This window comes from Rhinopithecus roxellana, chromosome 4 (genome assembly GCF_007565055.1).
Source record: "Rhinopithecus roxellana isolate Shanxi Qingling chromosome 4, ASM756505v1, whole genome shotgun sequence".
In the NCBI taxonomy this organism is placed as follows: domain Eukaryota; kingdom Metazoa; phylum Chordata; class Mammalia; order Primates; family Cercopithecidae; genus Rhinopithecus; species Rhinopithecus roxellana.
The window spans coordinates 47,170,706-47,191,152 of NC_044552.1; the positions used below are offsets into that span (position 1 = coordinate 47,170,706).

Consider the following 20,447-nt stretch of genomic DNA (forward strand, 5'->3'; position numbering starts at 1 on the left):
ACTTGAGTTTACAGTTTGTATTTTGCTGGTGGAAGTGTTTTCTGGGTGCTGTCAGTTGACTCTGGTTGTTCATTGGGATAAACGAAGAGGTTAGTGCAGAACAGTTTGATCCATATGCATTTCATTTTCGATTTTCAAGTTTACATTTCTGTTCTCTCATAAAGCTCTCCATGTTTTAATGGGGACCATCTGATGATTTTTGCAAAGCGATGACGGTAGTGTGTGCTTAAATTAAATGCTTGTGCTAGTCTCCACTCTCGAAACGTGGACCGTCCCTCTAGGGCAATTAACTCCTAATCACTGCACCCAGGAACCAGCTCCACTGAAGAAACGCAAGTTCTCCCTGACCTAGGATTTCTTTAGGAGTTTTCAGGCCAACCTCCACTTATCCTAAGATAATTTCCCCTCTTTTTAGGAAAGTTGCACGCCGCCAGGCTTGGAAGTTGCTGCTTGGTGCAGTTTACTCATGTTGGCAAAGACTTCATAGTTAAACGCCCTCCATTTACCTGAAGTTATCTTACCTTTCATTTCATTAATTAGATATTTTATGCCACCCTAGATGTTTTATTGAGTTCTAGTTGCTTAAAAACTTTAACTGTATTTTTGCAATATCATTAAAATGTTGCATAAAGAGTAATTCTACTGCATATAGCCCTGGAGGGCGAGAACTCTATTCAATTTAGGATTCTTGAGAGGATAAGTTAACCAGTCAGGTAATCAGAGGTTCCGTTCCTGGCTTTACATTAACTAGCTGTGTGATATGTCTTGGTGCCTCGGTTTACCCAACTGTAAGATAGAGCCATTAGTATCTTGCAGGGTTATAGGAAGGTGGAGGAAATTACAAGAAACTGTGTAAAGAAGAATCCCGCTTAGCTCATAATAAGTATTCAGTATTTGGTAGCTATCATTATATTTTGTAAAATTGAATTTTGAAGTGTATAAAAATAAATGATAATGTTTGCAAATTTTCAAGTCTTTATTAAATTAATTAATTCAAGTTTATGGAAAACATAAAAAACCAGGACTATTGTAAAGCAACAGTTTTCAAATGGGAGATTAATTCAACAGAACAGCCCATTCAGATGTGATGAGAAGTAAATAATTGACAGAGTGCAAACACCAAAATACAGGATTTTGATTTTAAAAGGAGATAACCAGTTCCACACACATAAATGATAGAACCAGAATAATAATCCTGTTATGGATTATTATGCTAGCCATCAGATATTTCAGCTAAAGCACAAACAAAAAATGAGATACAACTATGTCTTGTTTAGTTATCTCTCAGTTGAATGTTTTTGTCCTGAGCTTGCATTTGGTTAGGAAAGCTGGGGGTAGTTGTTTAATGCCTTAACTCACTTCATAAGATTCCTGGTACAGTTTGACATCTTTGTGTGATATTTGCCTTGTTTACTAGACTGTGAGCTCTTTGAGGGCAGGACCATATATTTCTTGTGTAGGGCTGTATCCCCACTATTTGGCTCAGTGCCTTGTATACAGTGGGTTATTAATAAATATTTATTGAATGAATGGATGAAAAAAAATATCCTAGTGAGTGCTGGTTCCTGAAACTGGGCAAATAGAACTCAGAGTTGGGCAGAAAAGAAAAATGCACATTCTCAGGACATTGCTCAGAATTCAACATTTGCTAAATCTCAACTCTTACTGGATCTTTCCAGGCTTGTAAAAATTGCCCTGGAGTTTGTGCTAAAAATGTTAAGTCACAAATTGAAACAAAATGGATTTGGTTTGATTTTTGTTTCTGAAAAATTTAAATGCATTATTAGTTTAGTTTGTTTATGGGCTACCCATCAGCAAGCTGTTTTGATAAACCACTCAAAGAATGCTATTTTATAAGTGAAAATTATGGGACTGTGTTGCAAAAGAATGTCATATTTCATTACTACGTTGCTTACACAAATGAAATATTTTCCCTTAAGGAAAATATAGGGAATATTTTTCCTTTCTCTTTTCTATCAAGATGCCATTTTCTGCAAGACTTTCTCTTTGAGAAATACCTCTGAATTTACTTGGATTTAAGCATATTTTAAAAAATAGATTTTGTGTAGCATAATGAATATTCTTGTTGCTTTTTAGTAGTAGCTGCTGCAAAATAATTATCCAAGAAAATATTTTGATTTCTGACAAATCATAGTCATACTGAACTAAGAATTTAGTACTTTCTATTTCTCCTTCCATTCTCAGTAAGCAGATAATTCACTTTCAGCATTTCTACCGTGTTCAAAGAAGGAAAATGAGTTTAGGATCTGCTGACTCACTTTGAACCACGAAAAAGCTTTGGGCCAGCCCTTGTACAGATGAAGAAGTTCAGTGAGCACTTTGATGCTTTACTTGGCAGAAGGTATTGCTTCTGATACCCACACGCCCAGGAAGGAGTCCAATTGCACAGGAAGTTTTAGCCGGTTCCTTTTCAGGTAGTCAGAGAAATACTCCTAGAGAAAAAAATCATGATACCAGAACTCAATTTGCTTTGGAGAAGTTCTGCAGTAGGGAAAAAAGCCACCTTCCTCATCTGAGGAGCTCCAGCTATTTTCTCCTCACTAAGTATATAGTAAACACATTTCTTCAGTTTCTTCCTCATGAAGCTAAAAATAAATAATATGATGTTTATATGATGTTTTGGAACCATAACTGCGAACCCTTTTTATTTTTACATAGTTGCAAACTTTACTAGCTTTTTAGTAGTCTTCTAAATGTTAATAAATAGCATATGAGAATGTGAAATTATTAATGCCACTAGCAAGGCCTGACCAGCGTAACTTCAGTAATGGACAGAAATATGTGTTTTCTGTATCCTTATTAAACACTTACACAATGTTTTTGTTCTTGTTGTTCTAAACAGCTAATGAAGAGAAGTGATTTCACATTGATGTAGTAAGACAGTCTAGAAACCAAGTGTTCATTCTGGTTTCTAGAATCCTGTTATCTAAGAAGTGTACTTTTCCTGAGGATTTATAATGCTTTATGCTGTGAGTTTAAACAGTGATTACCTGTTACCTTAGATTCCTGTGGTGAAAGTCAGGCTGTGACAATCCTGATTTTAAGGAAATTTCAGAAAGTGATATGGGTAATTGAGGTACCATTAGATTATAAGAAAGAGTCTTGGGAGTACTTCAGTAGAATGGAGACTATTATAATGCCCTTTGAGACTATCCAGAGTGAATAGTGGTAAATAATCCCTATTCATGAGCTCAGTGGAATAAGGGAAGCCTTGTCTGACATAAGGAAGGAGAAGAGTGTGTTCTATATCTACCAGTTTTTGAGTAAATATCTCCATTTCCTGTTTCAGGCAAAGAAAACAAAAGAGTTAAGCAGTTCCCAAAGAGTCACATAACAAGATAAGGACTGAATAACACAAGAATTATCTGGCTACATATTATCTGTCCTGTGGTGTTGAATCATGCCACTCACAGCCCAGAGAATCATAGCCCAAAATTTTCGCTGAAAGAAATTGAGTTTTTAGTTGACATTTCTCACAATACTGAATTGGCAAATCATTTAGTTTTTTCCAGTGATTATGTAAGTTATCCTAAATGAAACAATGGTCCACCTAAGCCTTGTTGTCCTCATTATGTTCCTCAAGTGTCCCTGTACCAAATCATTGGAGAATGGCCAGCAAAATAACCACATTTCACAGCATCTCATTAAATTTTCATCTTTCATTAAGAATTACCTAATTTAGTGGATTAGGGAAAGTGATAGTTTATTATTGAGCAATCCTTAATAATTAGGTTATCTTTATAAATAAGTTATTTGTCTAGAGTTACAATTTAGGTCTAAATTAATTTATACTAATTAAGTCAGCCATAAGTTGTAAGTGTGCACATGATGTAGTATTCATTGAGTGTCACCCAATTATTTTTCAAATAAACACATTTATTTTCTCTTTCTCTCCAAAGTACTATGCTAGACAATAGGGCTAACAAAGGGTTGGAGATGGAGCCCCTGCCCTTGACAGTTCCTCCTAGGTCACTCCCAATATCGGTGCTGAAATTTTATAGTTACTGGTTTTTTTCTGTTATGCTAACTGAACTGCTGTGCCGTTTCCAACTATGAATCACAAATGTGATGAGAGCATCGGAAGCTGCTGTGTAAAAGTGTACAGCCAATACATATGTAAAAAAGACAAATTAATCCTATTCACAGAGTTTATCATACCAGAGTCAACACTATCGTATAATTAACCCTGACTTTAGCTACTTGGTGACAAAACAGAAAAACAAAACAAAACAACAAAAACAAAAAACAAAAAAAAACTCCCACTTTTTTTCATGCATCCAAGCCAATTAAATTCATCTAGATTAGAATTGAAACAAAATATTTTCCAGAGAAGTTTGCATCTTTATGTAGTCTTAAGGCTCAAGAATGACTCTCTTTGAGATCTGGATGGCAAAATAGAACTAGAGTAATAACAATAATTATTGGCATAATGTAAGGATTGTAAGAATAGGAGTTCAAAATTCTGGTTTTGGGTTCTAGCTCTGCCACGAACTAACTGTGTCACCTTGGTCAAGTCTCTTTTGTCATTGAGACTTAGGTTTTTGTATTTTGACTGGTAATGTGAGAATGATCTCTGAGCCCCTTCCAGAAGTAATAGGCCAAGTATCTACTACATACAAAGTGTCATGCTGTAAAGGCACCATGAAAACGTGATTCCTGTCTTCTAGGTGCTTAAGGCAGGTAAATAAAAAAGCATCATTAGCATAAATACCAAGTAACAAATTATGTATAGAAAAGAAATGATTGGAATAGTTCTGGTGAAATGGTTGCTTCTAGCTCAAGTGATTAGAGAAGCCTTCCAAGAGGAGTGATATTTATGCTGAAGCCTTAAGGTTATATGGTAAGTACAGTAGTCCCCTCTTTGTGGTTTTGCTTTCCATGCTTTCAGTTACCCATGGCCGACTGTTGTCTGAAAATAGTAAGTGGAAAATTACAGAAATAAATGATTCATAAGTTTGAAATTGCGTGCCATTCTGAGTAGCACGATGGAACCCTGAGCTGCCCTTCTCCAATCCCACTTTGTCCTTCCCAACATGTGAATCATCCCTTTGTCTAGCAAATCTGTACTTTATACTCTGACCATCTCAGTTATCAGGTTTACTGTCAACTGTATTGCCACGCTTGTGTTCAAGTCACCCTTGTTTTACTTAATAATGGCCCCATAGTGCAAGAGTAGTGATGCTGGCAATTCAGATATGCCAAAGAGAAGCCATAAAATGCTTCCTTAAAGTGAAAAGGTAAAACTTCTTGACTTAGTAAGGAAAGGAAAAAAAAAATCGTATGCTGAAGCTTCAAAGATATGCCACAAGAATGAATCCTCTATCTGTGAAATTGTGAAGAAGGAAAAAGAAATTCATGATAGTTTTGCTGTCACACTTTAATCTCTAAAAGTTATGGCCATAGTGCATGATAAGTGCTTAGTTAAGATGGAAAAGACATTAAATATGTGGGTGGAAGACATGAATAGAAAACATATTCTGATTGATGGCAATGTGTTGTATCAGATTTACATAATTAAATTACACTTTATCATAGGTATGTATATATAGGAAAAAAACATAGTATGTATAGGGTTTAGTACTATTCATGGTTTAAGGCATCCACTGGGGTCTTGGAATGGATCTGTGGTGGATAGGTGGGGCCTACTATACCTGAGTAGATTCAGAGACAGTGAGAGCAAAATCCCAGGTTGGTATAAGGGCATGAGAATAGATAAGATTTAGGAAAGCACATGCCTGTTTTCAGGGCTTGTTGTACACCAGTATGGTTAGAGAGAGGGACTCTTGAGATCGCGTAAAGGAATATAGAGCTGGAAGTATACATAGGTGTCAGCTACAATAGAAATGATTTGTGTATACTACATGACAGTTAACAAAAGGCTTTGACATAGCATTATTTTATTTGAACACTTTAGGAGGGCACCTGCTATGAGTCCTCTTAAGAGAAGCAGGCTGGGTACAGTGGCTCACGCCTGTAATCCCAGAATTTTGGGAGGCCGAGGTGGGCCGATCCCAAGGTCAGGAGATGGAGAACATCCTGGTCAACATGGTGAAACCCTGTCTCTACTAAAATACAAAAATTAGCTGGGCGTGGTGGTGCATGCCTGTAGTCCTAACTACTCGGGAGGCTGACGCAGGGGAATCACTCGAACCTGGGAGGTGGAGGTTGCAGTGAGCCAAGATAGTGCCACTGCACTCTCGCCTGGCAACAGAGCAAGATTCTGTCTTAGGGAAAAAAAAAAAAAAAGAGAGAAGCAAAAAAATCACCTTTTGATTTCTTTTCCAGCAACTATAACAAAACAACCCAATCACTCTTCTTTCACCCAGGGAGAACAAAGAGTTATGGCCTCTGCTGCAGAGGGCCTTGGAAAATGGCCAGTTGGGGGCCTTTCTGGTGACCCTGAGGCTGAGCTTTTGAAGGGTACCATGTTTCTGAGGTCCAAGGATCAGCATCATTGGGTTATATTCTGACTGCAGACACCATCTCTCCAGGGATTTATGGCAACCTGCTCATGTGTTTAGTGTGGTCATTACAAAGTTTAATACGAAGTATAATAAATTTGCAGGTAATTCATTATGTAAAAAGACCTTTTTATTGACTGAAATACATTAAAGTTTTTAAAAGTATTTGAAATGTATGTAGCAACTTTTCAACTTCTTCCTTTAAAATTTCTCCCCTAGTAATTATTCCTAAATGTTTACCCTCCTCTGAAGTCCTCAAGCCTACTCTCTCACCTTCAGCCAGTGACCTTTTATCTCCTGACTCACAAAGAGTATTAATGCATCAAGTAATAGCTCCTTAAACTTATTGCACCTAAGAACCAACTGGCATCTTAGCCTTCCTTCCCAGTCCAGTGAAAAATTCATCTGTTGTCCACACTGATATTTTATGCTTATGTTGTGAATTCTTTTCTGCCCATCTCTTGGGGGATATTCTATTAGTCATCCCCTCCTTCTTTATCCTCAATCGCTCCTTCTCTGCTGGCTCCTTTCCCTTACCTATAAACATCACATGTACTTCCTATTGGAAATAATAGCAACAGCCCAGAACCTCCCTATGCCACCAACTCTTCTCTTGACAAGAAAAGTTTCCTGAAAAAGCTTCATTACCTTCTATTCCTCACCTCTCATTTATTCCTCAACTTAATTTAATCTGGCTTCTGCTGCTACTGTTTAGAACAACTCACACTTAGCTCACCAATTATTTCCAAATTGATAAATTGATTATTTTAGTCTTTAATTTAGTTGATCTATCCAGTATTCGATACTATTGGCCACTGATTCCTTCTTGATATTTCCTTCCTGGTTTCTAGACAACACCCTCTTAATCCCCTGCCCCTTTCTGGCCCTGGCTTTCTCTGTTTTTGCACTGAATCCTCTTCCTACTTACAACTTGACATTCCCTGTCTTAGGCCTACTTAAAAGAAGAAAACAGCTTTATTGAGATATAATTTACATACCATACAGTTCACCCATTTAAATGTATAATTAAGTGGTTTTTAGTATGTTCACAAGGTTGTGCAACCATCATCATAATTTAGTTTTAGAACATTTTTATCACCCCCAAAATAGACCTATACCCATTAACAATTATTCCCTATTCCCCTCCCTCCTTCATCCTTTAACTCTAGGCAGCCACTAATCTTCTGTCTTTTTTTATTTTTAAATATGGAATGCCTCACAAATTTGTGTTTCAGTGTCATCCTTGTGCAGGGGCCATGCTAATCTCTGTATCTTTCCAATTTTAATATATGTGCTGCCCAACCGAGCACTACTTTCTGGCAATAGATTTGCTGGGCCTCATTTTTGCCTATTCAGATTTTACTTGTGGGATCTCACCATACTCACTGTTTTAGTTTACCCCCATATCATGGTTACTCTGAAATCTATCAAATTTAGACCTCACTTTTGATCTCTAGGTTCAGAGTCACCTACTTTTTCCTCATTTTCCCATAGATGTCCCATTGGCATCTCAAACTGAACATGTCCAAAACTGAACTCATCAGTCCTTTACCACATCTTATGTACCTATATTGGAGAATGGCAATATTCTCACATCCAGTCCCCAAACCCCTGCAGTTTTTTAAACTAGGAATATAGAAGATAGAATAGACGGCTCCCTCATCCATCCTGCACCGTCTGTCTTCTCTTTTAAATGTCTCTGGACTCTGCCTTTCGTTGTATTCCCATTGCCGTTTATTTGGTTCAAGCCCTATCATAAACCTCTGGACTAGTCTCTCTGCATCCCCTTCCCCAGCCCATCAACACCAACTTAATAAAGATCATTTGAAAAGACAAATTAATTATTAAAACTTCTATAATTTATGAAGACATTCAGATTTAAGTAATAGAAAACCAAACTTAAAATGATTTATTAATAAACAGGGATTTCTATTCTCTCATAACAAGAAAGCTAGAGATGGCCACAGGCTTTGCTTGAGCAGTTCTACCATGTCCTTTTCGGTATATTTGGGATAATCTGGTCATTCCCTTGTGGTTGGAGAATGGTTGGCACAGTTACAGACATGGTGTCTAAATTCAAGGAAGGGAGGAGGGGAACAGGCAGAGCCAGCCATGGTTATTTATCAGAAAATCTGAATATTTGCCAGAAGACTTTTCAGTTAGATTTCTGTTTACCCTTCACTGGTCAGAACTGCCACAGGCCATCTGTCACTATAAAGGAGGCTTGGGATGTGAGGTTTTATCTTTCCTAGTATATGTAGTAGAGGTAGGCAAGGGAGAAAGAGTTGGGTAATGCATATTTCTCCCCTACTTAAAATCTTTCAGTAGCTTCCCACTTCTTTCAAGATCGCAAAGTTCATTCTTAGTATAATGTCAAAGGGTTCCTTGTACTGATGTCCTGCGATAGGTCGAGTCTACCATTTGTCCACACTTCTTATAATTCTTCAAATGGACCATGATCTTTTAGGATTATTGTTTTTGTCCATGTTATTTCCAACTAATAAAGTCTCTTTCTATTTCTTTCCTCTCTTTTCTCATACACCTCTAACAAAAACAAAAATACTCAAGCAAAAAAAGGGTAACTCTTGCTCTTTCTTGAAAGTCCAGTTCATAAATTATCTCCTTAAGGAAACTTTCATGACTTCTGCCTCATAGTAACAATTTAGTTTTTTTTTTTTTTTTTTTTTTTTTTTTTTTTGTTATTGTGAGACTCTTAACGGCAGTCTATAACCCCAGTTCTTAGTTTAGAATCTGACACATAGTGAAGCTCAGTAAATGTTGGATGAATGAATGAATATTTGAAGTTTTCTACAAGTCAGTTTCATTCTCAATTCTCACGAATTTGCCAGCTTCCCCAAATATCTGGTATCCCTCTTTTCCTTAAGGGGAAAGAGACAAATGCTTTTCATATTGTATCTTATTTTTTTATTTATTTGAGACAGGGTCTCTCTCTGTTGTCCAGGCTGGAGTACAGTGGCGTGATCTCAGCTCACTGCAACCTCTGCCTCCTGGGTTCAAGTGATTCTCCTACCTCAGCTGCCTGAGTAGCTGGGATTACAGGCGTTCACCACCATGCCCAGCTAATTTTTATATTTTTAGTAGAGACAAGATTTCACCACGTTGGCCAGGTTGGTCTAGAACTCCTGACCTCAGGTGATCCGCCTGCCTTGGTCTTCCAAAGTGCTGGGATTACATGAGTGAGACACTCTGCCTGGCCCCATATTTTATTTTAGACATGTAGTTATACCTTACTTATGTCTTATCCTGTGTTTTGTTCACGGATACACAAATTCAGACACTTTAGAAAATGAATTGAAATTGGCTGGGTGCGGTGACTCATGCCTGTAATCCCAGCACTTTGGGAGGCCGAGGTGGGCAGATCACCTGAGGTTGGGAGTACGAGATCAGCCTGACCAACATAGAGAAACCCCGTCTCTACTAAAAATACAAAATTAGCCAGGTGTGGTGGCGGGCCCCTGTAATCCCAGCTACTCGAGATCTGAGGTGGGAGAATCGCTTGAGCCTGGGAGATGGAGGTTATGGTGAGCTGAGGTCATGCCATTGAACTCCAGCCTGGGCAACAAGAGTGAAACTCCGTCTCAAAAAAAAAAAGAAAATGAGTTGAAAATATCCCTGTTTTTTTTTTTTTTTTTTTTTTAATTGAAGGAACTTTCATCCTTTGAGAGTTTTAAATCAAAGTTTGATATTTAATGTTTTTATTTCAATTTGTAATCTAAAAATAGTTCTGAATTATTTTGTAACCATTTTACCTTATAACCAGTACTGTCATCCAATTCCAGTTCCTGAATTTGTGTTTTACCTACAGTCACGTTAGTGCCAAGTGGTATTGCTTTCACTGTCATAAGCTTAAAAGGAAAGATTTGAGGAAATTTTTTATCTATAATTTATGCATTCATGCCAGATGAGAGCCAAATGCTGTGCTTTGGTAAGCTGTTTAACTAATTTTGAGAAATGTGGTGGTATATTTGAATAAAGAGCATCAGAAATGGCAAATATTGGACCGGGTATGGTAGCTCATGCCTGTAATCCCAGCACTTTGGGAGGCGGAGGCGGGGGAATTGCTTGAGCTCAGGAATTCGAGACCAGCCTGGACAATATAGCAAGACCTTGTCTATACAAAAAAATAATTAAAAAATTTGTCGGGCATGGTGATGTGCTTCTATAGTCCTACCTACTTGGGAGGCTGAGGCGGCTGATTGCTTAAGCCCAGGAGTTTGAGGCTACAGTGAGCCATTATCATGCCACTGCACTCTAGCCTGGGCAGCAGAGCAAGGCCCTATCTTTTTTTTTTTTTTTTTTAAAGTGAGAAATGGCAAATATTAGAGTAAATATAGAGCACAAATTATAACATTGTCTTGTGGGGTGTATAAAACATATAGATGTTTGACACCTTTAGTGTAAAGAATGGCGGGGAGTAATGGAATTCCTATACATTTGCAAAGTTTCTACATTTTATATGAAGTGGCATATTAACTTAGGTAGAATGAAAAGTTAAGGATGCATGTTTTAACTCTCAGAGCAACTAATTAAAAAAAGCAAACCCAAGAGATAAACCCAACTAGAACTTCTAAAACATATCCAAATGACCTGAAGAAGGCAAGAAAAAGGGATCACAGGAACGAAAAACCAGAAGAGACAGATTGAAAATAAATAATAAAATAATAGACCTAAATCTAACAATATCAATAATTACATTAAATATTAATGGGCTAAACACTCCAATTATGAGACATAGATGACCAGAATCGATAAATAGCAGGGCCTAACTATATGCTATTTACAAGAAATTCAGTTTAAGTATGAAGGCACAGACTGAAAGTGAATGGATGGAAAAAATATAAATGATGCAAAGAATAATCATAAGAAGATTAGAGTGACTATATTAATATTAGCTAAAATAGATAATCAAGGCAAATGGTATTAACAGAGACAAAGAGGGATGTCTCACAATGATGAAAGGACCAATAATTCTGGAAGACATTATCATAAATGTGTATCTACCTAATGTAAACATAACCTCAAAATGTATGACATAAACATTTCAAAAGTAAAGGCAGAATTAGACAATGCTGTAATCATAGTTGGTGATCAACAGAGTTTAGAAGCATACCTCTTTCAGCAATTGATAGAACATCCACACAGAAAATCAGTAAAAATGTAACTAAAGATCTAAACAACTCTACCAACTATCTTGACCTAACCGATACTTCTAGAAACACCACACTCATTGGCCAGGTGCAGTGGCTCATGCCTATAATCCTAACACTTTGGGAGGCCAAGGCAGTTAGGATCATTTGAGCCCAGGAGTTTGAGATCAGCCTGGGCAACATGACAAAACCCTTTTTCTCCAAAAATACAAAAATTAGCCAAGCTTAGTGGCATGCACCTGTAGTCCCAACTACTCAGGAGGCTGAGGTGGGATGATTGATTAAGTCTAGGTGGCCGAAGTTGTGGTGAACCATGATAGCACCATTGTACTCTAGCCTGGGTGACAGAGCAAGACCCCGTGTTAAAATGAATAAATAAATATTTGTAAAGAAACACCATACTCACATGACTCATTCACGAAGACAGACTGTATTCTGGGTCAGAATACAAGTCAACATTAATTTAAAGGATTGAAATAATATAGATTATATAGGAATCAGTAATATCTCCAAGAAAACCTTGAATATTTTTAAATTAAATAACATTCTTCTAAATAATTTATGTATCAAAAAGGAAACCATAAAGGAAATTTTAAAATATTTTAAACTAAATGATAATGAAAACACAGTATCTCAAAATTGTGAGGTGCAGCCAAGGCAGTGCTCAGAGGAAAACATATAGCTTTAACTGCTTATCTTAGAAAAGAAGGAAAGTCTAAAATCAATTAGCAAAGCTTCAACCTTAAGAAGTTGGGGGGGGGTGTTGGGGGAAAAAGCAAATTAAACACAAAATAAGTAGAAAAAAGGACATAATAAAGGTAAGAGCAAACACGGATATAAATGAGAAGAGAAAACCAATTTAGACTCTTAGATTAACAAAGTTTATAAACTTCTAGCTAGACTGATCAAATAACTGATATGACAAATGAAAGAGAGGGTATAACTATGGAACCCACAGACATTAGAAGGGTAAGGAAACTGGTTGCAGTGGCTCATGCCTCTAATCTCAGCATTTTGGGAGGCTGAGGTGGGAGGATCAGTTGAGCCCAGGAGTTCAAGACCAGTCTTGGCAACACAATGAGATCCCAACTCTCCAAAAAAAAAAAAAAAATTAGCAGGGCATGGTGGCTTGTGCCTGCAGTCCCAGTTACTCCAGTGGCTGAGGTGGGAGGATCTCTTGAGCCCAGGAGGTCAAGGTTGTAGTGAGCTGTGATTGCGCCACTGCACTCCACCCTGGGTGACGGCAAGACCCTGTTTCAAAATAAAGTAAATAAAATGAAAAAAAAAAGGGTAAGAGAATATATTATACAACTTGATGCCCACAGAAGTGACAAATTAGATTAAATGGATTTTTTTTGAAAAATATAACATTAACATTGATACAAAAATGTCAAACTAAGATGGCTTATTATTAAGAAAATAGTTCTTTACTTTGTGGATTCCTAAAAGAGTCTTGTGGACCCCAGAGGTTTATGGACCACATTTTGAGAATTGCTGCTTTAGATGGGTGCAGTTTATTTTTTTTTTTAGTAGAGACAGGGTTTCACCATATTAGCCAGGGTGGTCTCGATCTCCTGACCTCGTGATCCGCCCGTCTCGGCCTCCCAAAGTGCTGGGATTACAGGCTTGAGCCACCGCGCCCGGCCCGATGGGTGCAGTTTATTATATGTACCTTATATCTCAGTGAAGTTGGTTAAGAAATATATATGTACATATTTTTATATATATGCATAAAAATATATTACATAAAAATGTGTGTGTATACATGTATATGTGTGTGTGTGTGTGTGTATATATATATATATATATGTATAGGTACTGTGGAATTTATTTTACTTTAAGAAGTTTCTGTCATTTTGAGTGTATAAAACACTGCCTGACAGTATATTTAAGACTATGGCATTTTTGATAGTATGATTGAAACATTTTTTTTATTCCATTTCTGCTAGACTTATTTTATTTGTATATATATATATATATAATTTATATATATATTTTTTAGATGGAGTCTTGCTCTGTCGCCCAGGCTGGACAGAGTGGCACAATCTTGGCTCACTGCAATCTCCACCCCCCTGGTCCAAGCAATTCTCCTGCCTCAGTCTCTTGAGTAGCTGGGATTACAGGTCCCCGCCACTACACCTGGCTAATTTTTTGTAGTTTTAGTAGAGACAAGGTTTCACCATGTTGGCCAGGCTGGTCTTGAACTCCTGACCTCAAGTGTTCCACTTGCCTTGGCCTCCCAAAGTGCTGGGATTACAGGTGTGAACCACCATGCCCGGCTGCTTATTTATATAATGTTTATTGGAAGAGTGATCTATAGACATCTATAAAAGTAAAATAAATATAGAAAATAAATAAAAACAAAATGCAAAAACAGTGAAAATGGTTTGACCAACTTACAAGGACAGCAAAAAATTTATAAGGAAAGCCTAGATATAAGGGAAACTTTCTAATCTTTATGTAAGTAATTTTTCTTATTGATTTATGTTTATCTATAGCTCTTTATTTATATATCCACCTATCTGTTCATTCACTTATCCATCCATTCATCCAGCCATCCTTCCTCCTTGTGCATATTGTATCATGCCTTAGAACTACTCTCATACCAAGATCTTGAATTCTGACTTGTCCTTCTCTGATCACACCCCCTTCTATTTCTGTACCTTATTGTGAACTCTTAATGAGTGCCCTTCTTACCTTCATCAGGACTGAAATCTTCTTTGGGGGTCAGCCTGTCATTACCTTCTTATTTAACGTCACTTCGCAGTCTGCTTACTATAGACCCTTGGACCAACAGTTTTGAGAAACTTTGTTATTCTCACTTCACTCATGCAATTAATTAGTCCTTCTGCCACAGTGACTTTGCCAACTCCCAGACTTGGTGACTGCTTTTCTATTCTTGTGCCTGGGAGGCATATCCTTATTGGACAACTTCACAAAACTCAGCCATTTGATTCATTATGCTGTCTTGCAGTCATCACTGCCCTTTTGTAGTATATCAAGTAGCTGCTTCTTTGTAACATACCATTTAAAACTTAGTAACTTAGACATTAATCATTTAGCTCACAATTCCGTGGATTGGTGATTTGGGCTGTGCCCAGTTGGGCACTTGGTCTGGTTTGAGTCAGGCTTGGCTCATCACAGCTGGAAGTCACTCATATGTTTTTGATGTGCTCTGGCTGACTCATTCATGGTTTTCCACTACATGGTTTCTCCTCTTCCAGTAAGCCAACCCTGGTTGGTTCACATGTGATTAGATTTGGGTTCCAAAAGCAGCAGGAGTGGAAGTACATGAGGCCTCTTGAAGTCTGGACTCTGGGCTTGTACAGTGCCTCTGCTGACACATTGTTTTGGCCAAAGTAAGTCACAGCGGGTAGAGAAGAAGAGTCCTGATAGGAGGAGTTGCATAGTATTGTGGCCATTTGTGCAATCTACCATAGGTAATCTTTTGATTTATTTTTGGTTTGCTACTCTCTGCTATCCCTAAAGTACTCATGGTAAGCTTTTTCTGTTCTTTTCAGTGGACAGTCTTTTCCAATTTCTTGGCTTTCATATGTATGGAAATTACTTCCACCAGACATTTTTAGGCCCAATTTAGTTTTTCAGAAATTTCAGACTGGGTGCTGTGGCTCATGCTTGTAATCCCAGTGCTTCGGGAGGCTGAGACGGGAGGGTCGCTGGAGGACGGGAGTTCAAGACCAGTCTGGGCAACATAGTGAAACAAAAAATAAAAAAAATTAGCTGGGTATGGTGGTATGCACCTAATTAGCTGGGTATGGTGGTATGCACCTGTTGTTCCAGTTACTCGGGAAGCTGAGATAAGGAGGATCACTTGAGCCCAGGGGTTTGAGGCTGCAGTGAGCTATGATCATGCCATTGCATTCCAGCATAGGCAACAGAGCAAAAATCTGTCTCAAAAAAAAAAAAAAAAAAATTAAAAAAAAATATATATAGAGAGAAATTTCTAATTTTAGAATATTCTAATTTCTAATTTTAGAATATTTTTCATCATCCCCAAAAGATTTCTTATGCCTGTTTGCAGTCAATCTCTGTTCCAATTCCTAACTCCATGCTGCTTTCAGTAACTGTAGATAGTGCCTTTCCTGGACATTGCATATAAGTAGAATCATAATATGTAGTCTTTCGCATCTGGCTTCTTTCATGTAGCTTAATGTTTTTGAGGTTTGTCCATGTTGTAGTATGTATCAGTAGTTTGTTCATTTTTATTGCTGAATAGTATTTCATTCTGTGAATCTACCATACTTGATTTATCCATTTACCAGTTGATGGACTTTGGCGTTTCTCCCTAATGATTAGCTATTACGAATAGCACTGCTATGAATATGTGCTTAAAACCATTGTGTGGACATATACTTTCATTTCTCTTGGGCAGATAACCTAGGAATAAAATTGCTAGGTTGTATGGTAAATTTAATTTTTAAAGAAATTGTTGAGTTGTTTTTTTAAAATGTCTGTACAATTTAATATTCTCATCAGCAGTGTATGTGGAGTCTGGTATCTTGACATCCTTGGCAATACTTGTTATTGTCTGTCTTTTTTACTATAGCTATTCTGTTGGATATGTAGTGAAAGCTCTGAGTTTTGATTTGCATTTCCCTAAAGACTAATGATGTTGAGCCTCTTTTCACATGCTTTTTAGCTATTCATATATCTTCTCTGGTGAAATGTTCAAATCTTTTGTCTATTGTAAAATTGATTTTTTTTTCTTATTGAATTTTAAGGGTTCTTTATACATTCTGGATACAAATTCTTTAATAGATATATAGTTTGCATATTCTTATGGTCTGTGGTTTGTCTTTTCATTTACTTAATGGTGTCTTTTTAAGTGCAAAAGTTAAAAAATTTTAATACATCCAATTTATCAATGATTTTTCTTTATGGATTATACTTTTGGTGTCATTTATAAGAATTGTTTGCCTCATCCAAGATAATAAAATAAGTTTTCTGCTGCTTTTTTTTCAAAGCAATTTAGTTTTGGTTCTTACATATAGTTTGAGTTTTTCTCTGTTTTTTGAGTTTGTAAATTGCTGGTATTAGTTTTTTAAAAATATTTGAAAGATTTCACCAGTGAACCCATCTGGGGCTGGTGTTTTCTCTGTGGGAAGATCATTTTAAGTTGTTAATTCAACTTCTTTACTTTTTATGTGCCTCTTCAGATTATTTTTCTTCTTGAGTCACTTTGGTAATTTGTGCCTTTCCACAAATGGTTCATTTCATCTAAGTTATCTAGTTTGTTGGCCTAAAGTTGTTTATGGTATTCTCTTTTGCTCCTTTTAATTCTGTATGGTTGATAGTACTTTCAGATTCCCTTTTTGTTTGTCTAGCCAAAAAGTTGGGGCTTTTGTTATCCTGTCCTGTCACACACTTCTGTGACCACACTTGCATCCAGGAAGCAAGATAAAAACCAAACATAAAGGAATAGGAGTTTGCCCTGCCTTTGATATTGTTTAGGGGCTGTGAGAAAAGAAAAAAAAATGAGTGATTTCTGTACTTTCTCTGAGTCTTAAGAATTCTCCTTCTCACCTCTTTACCCAGAATTAGGGCACTTTTTCTGGAACTCTGTATCTGAACCTCAGTACCCATTTCTGGGTTTCAGGCTGCACTGCTGCATTGCATTCAGTCTGGGGAATAATGGAGGTCAAAAATGGCAAACTCACCACTGGTTTTCATATACTCTGAATTTTGGCTTTTTTACTTCAATTGGCCTGCTGCTGTTTATGTTTCAGAATCCTCAAGTAGCTGCTCAATGCATTTTGTTCAGTTTTCAGTTGCATTCAATGAGAGATGCGCTTATTCTACTTCATTGTAATTGGGAACACAAACTGACTTTAACTAGTCTGTCCTCCATCCATTTCAAGCCTGTTGCTTTTCTCTTTTTATTTATCTACCCTTTAGAAAATCTTGTAGGATTTTGACAGTTGGTAAGATGATGCTGGTAGAGATGTGTTTTGCTACATATAACTCATGAAATACTGAAGATTCCATTTATTTTACCATTATACAAATTTTTTTAGGAATCAAACGTCAATAGATTTTTCATTTGGAAAAGTTTCTTTTCTTATTTTTTGGTCCCATCTCATTATTCTTTTTTCTTTTTTTTGAGACAGAGTCTCGTTCTGTCACCAGGCTGGAGTGTAGTGGTATGATCTCAGCTCACTGCAACCTCTCCCTCCTGGGTTCAAGCAATTCTCCTGCCTCAGCCTCCTGAGTAGCTGGGACTACAGACACACGCTACCATGCCCAGCTAATTTTTGTATTTTAGTAGAGATGGGTTTTCACCATGTTGGCCAGGATAGTCTTGATCTCTTGACCTTGTGATCTGCCCGCTTCGGCTCCTAAAGTGCTAGGATTATGGGCGTGAGCCACCGTGCCTGGCAATCTCATTATTCTTTATATTTTCTGCATTTCCCTCCAACTTCTGAACATAAAATAGATTGAGATTTTTTTTTTTTTTTTTTTTGAGACGGAGTCTCGCTCTGTTGCCCAGGCTGGAGTGCAGTGGCCAGATCTCAGCTCACTGCAAGCTCCGCCTCCCGGGTTTACGCCATTCTCCTGCCTCAGCCTCCCGAGTAGCTGGGACTACAGGCGCCCGCCACCTCGCCCGGCTAGTTTTTTGTATTTTTTTAGTAGAGACGGGGTTTCACCGTGTTCGCCAGGATGGTCTCGATCTCCTGACCTTGTGATCCGCCCGTCTCGGCCTCCCAAAGTGCTGGGATTACAGGCTTGAGCCACCGCGCCCGGCCTAGATTGAGATTAAAGAACTACTTGCAGATTTTAAAGAAAACAGTATGTGTCTCTTCATGTTTACTGATGAGTTTACAAAGAGTAGAAATTTCACATTAAGAAGTAATTAAGCAGTAGACCATTAACAAGTTTTAAATTACTAACTGACCAACTTTAAAGAATCATTAAAAGAACATTAAATAAGTATATTCCTGCTACTGCCCACTCTGCAGTGAGCTGCATGCAGCAGGCAGCAGGCAGTTGTCAGCATTTCAGACTGATCTAGAGTGTAACTGCCTCTTGTTTTAAAAAATGGTTGAGGGCATCCCAAAGTGAATCCCAAATACATTCTTAATTGTTTAGACTCTCTTAAAATATTTGGATTACTTAGCTATATGTCTGAATCATCAGCTGTTCTGGGTGGGAGACAAAATTGGGAAATTTTGACTGGCTACTGCTATATTACAGTTTCTCTAGAAACCTCGGTAAATAATGGACTCAAGCATGCCTTGAGCTGTTCGCTGAGAAACTATGGCAACGGGCCTTTTAATTAAAGCTGAAGTAGTGTGTGTAGCTTAGGAAAACAGAGATACTGCCAATTGATAGGGTGACAGTATGGGAATCATCCATGAAGCTAACAAGAAATTTCTTTTTAGGTATATTCAGTTAACTCTTTGTTACCTATATTTTTCAAAGAAACACTAGTAAACTCTTTTAGTGGACATCAGTATTTGGCTTTGGAATATGTTACAATATTTTTTAAAGAATATATAGCTTCCAAATTTTTTTTTAAGAATAATATTAAAATTATTTTGTGTTTTCTGAGTACATGTTAAACTGAGAGTTGGAAGTTATTGGAAGGGTCAGCCTAGAGGCATCCTTAATATCAGAGGGTGGCCAATCTGAGACAGTCCACAAAACCAATGATCTCTCCATTTTGGTGATGGAGACATTAGTGTGCCTTCATTCTCTCTCTCCATGTCATTCTCTCTCTCTCTCCCCCCGCTCTGTGTTTCTCTCTTTCACTATCTATATATATATATATAAAATATAACACCTATTATATTATATATATGTAATACCTATTATATATATATTTTATATATATATAAAAGTGCACTAGTGGGCTGATGATTGACAAATTAGTAAACTGTCCCCTTCTTGAGCTAATGCATTTACAGGTAGTGTGCTGGAATTTATAAGTCCAGATCATAACAAAAAGTAATTTATTATTCTAGCTTTCCAAATTAAAAAAACAAAAACTAAGTAGAAAAGCAAGAGTTGTCATTTTTTGAGGGTCAGGTATGTGTTATGCTAACAACCCCCAGTGATAGGCAGATTCTGTTATCCTTTTGGTGGGGGCTGACGAGGGGGAGAGTTTGAGTTTATGTCTGTTGTTTTAGCATCCCATCTTAAAAAGTTCCCCTATTTGAGGACAAATTGCAGTCACCTGGTGAAGGCAATAGCTGGAAAGATGAGTAGCACCTGATTAAATAAAATTTTCTACTCGGAAGGCTGAGGCGGGAAGATTTTTAGGAGCCAGGAGTTTGTGACCAGCCTGAGCAACATAGTGAGACCTCCATCTCTAAAAAATAAATAAATAAATAAATATATATATATATAAAATAAAACAAAATGTAATAGTGACAAATGTAAAAGCCCCTAAGCCAGAGACAGTGTAGGAATTGGCTCTTACAAAAGCCTGTTATCTGGTTTCCTTGGCTTTCGGTTTCAGTTCACTTTTTATGATATTGTTGGCAGAGTAAGCTATCTAAAATCAGATCTGATCTTCCATTCCTTTTGCTTAATGGCTTTTCTTTGCTTAATGGCTTCCTGTTGCTTACAGGGTAAGTACACCCTTTCTCGGTATCAGCTCCCACATACCTCTAATGCACACCTTAAACTCAAACAAGACCCAGCTGCTTGGTTCCATGCCCCATTCTGTTTTCATGCCATTGCTCATGCTGGAATACCTCTATTCTACTTTTTTTGTTGTTGCAAACTCCCATTTCTACTTAAAAAATGAGGATTAAACATTGTTTTCTTCCTTTTT

General features: G+C 37.3%; 1 protein-coding gene and 1 non-coding gene across 2 annotated transcripts in view; one reads left to right on the forward strand and one right to left on the reverse strand.

Annotated features, from left to right (window-relative positions):
* The window catches only part of LOC104681597, a gene marked incomplete at its 5' end in the record, with an annotated part of 111,151 nt that overhangs the window by 1,181 nt on the left and 89,523 nt on the right, over positions 1–20,447 (forward strand).
* LOC115897096 lies at positions 7,683–7,792 on the reverse strand. Its single transcript, XR_004057043.1, has one exon. It is a non-coding gene; the product is annotated as a U6 spliceosomal RNA (small nuclear RNA).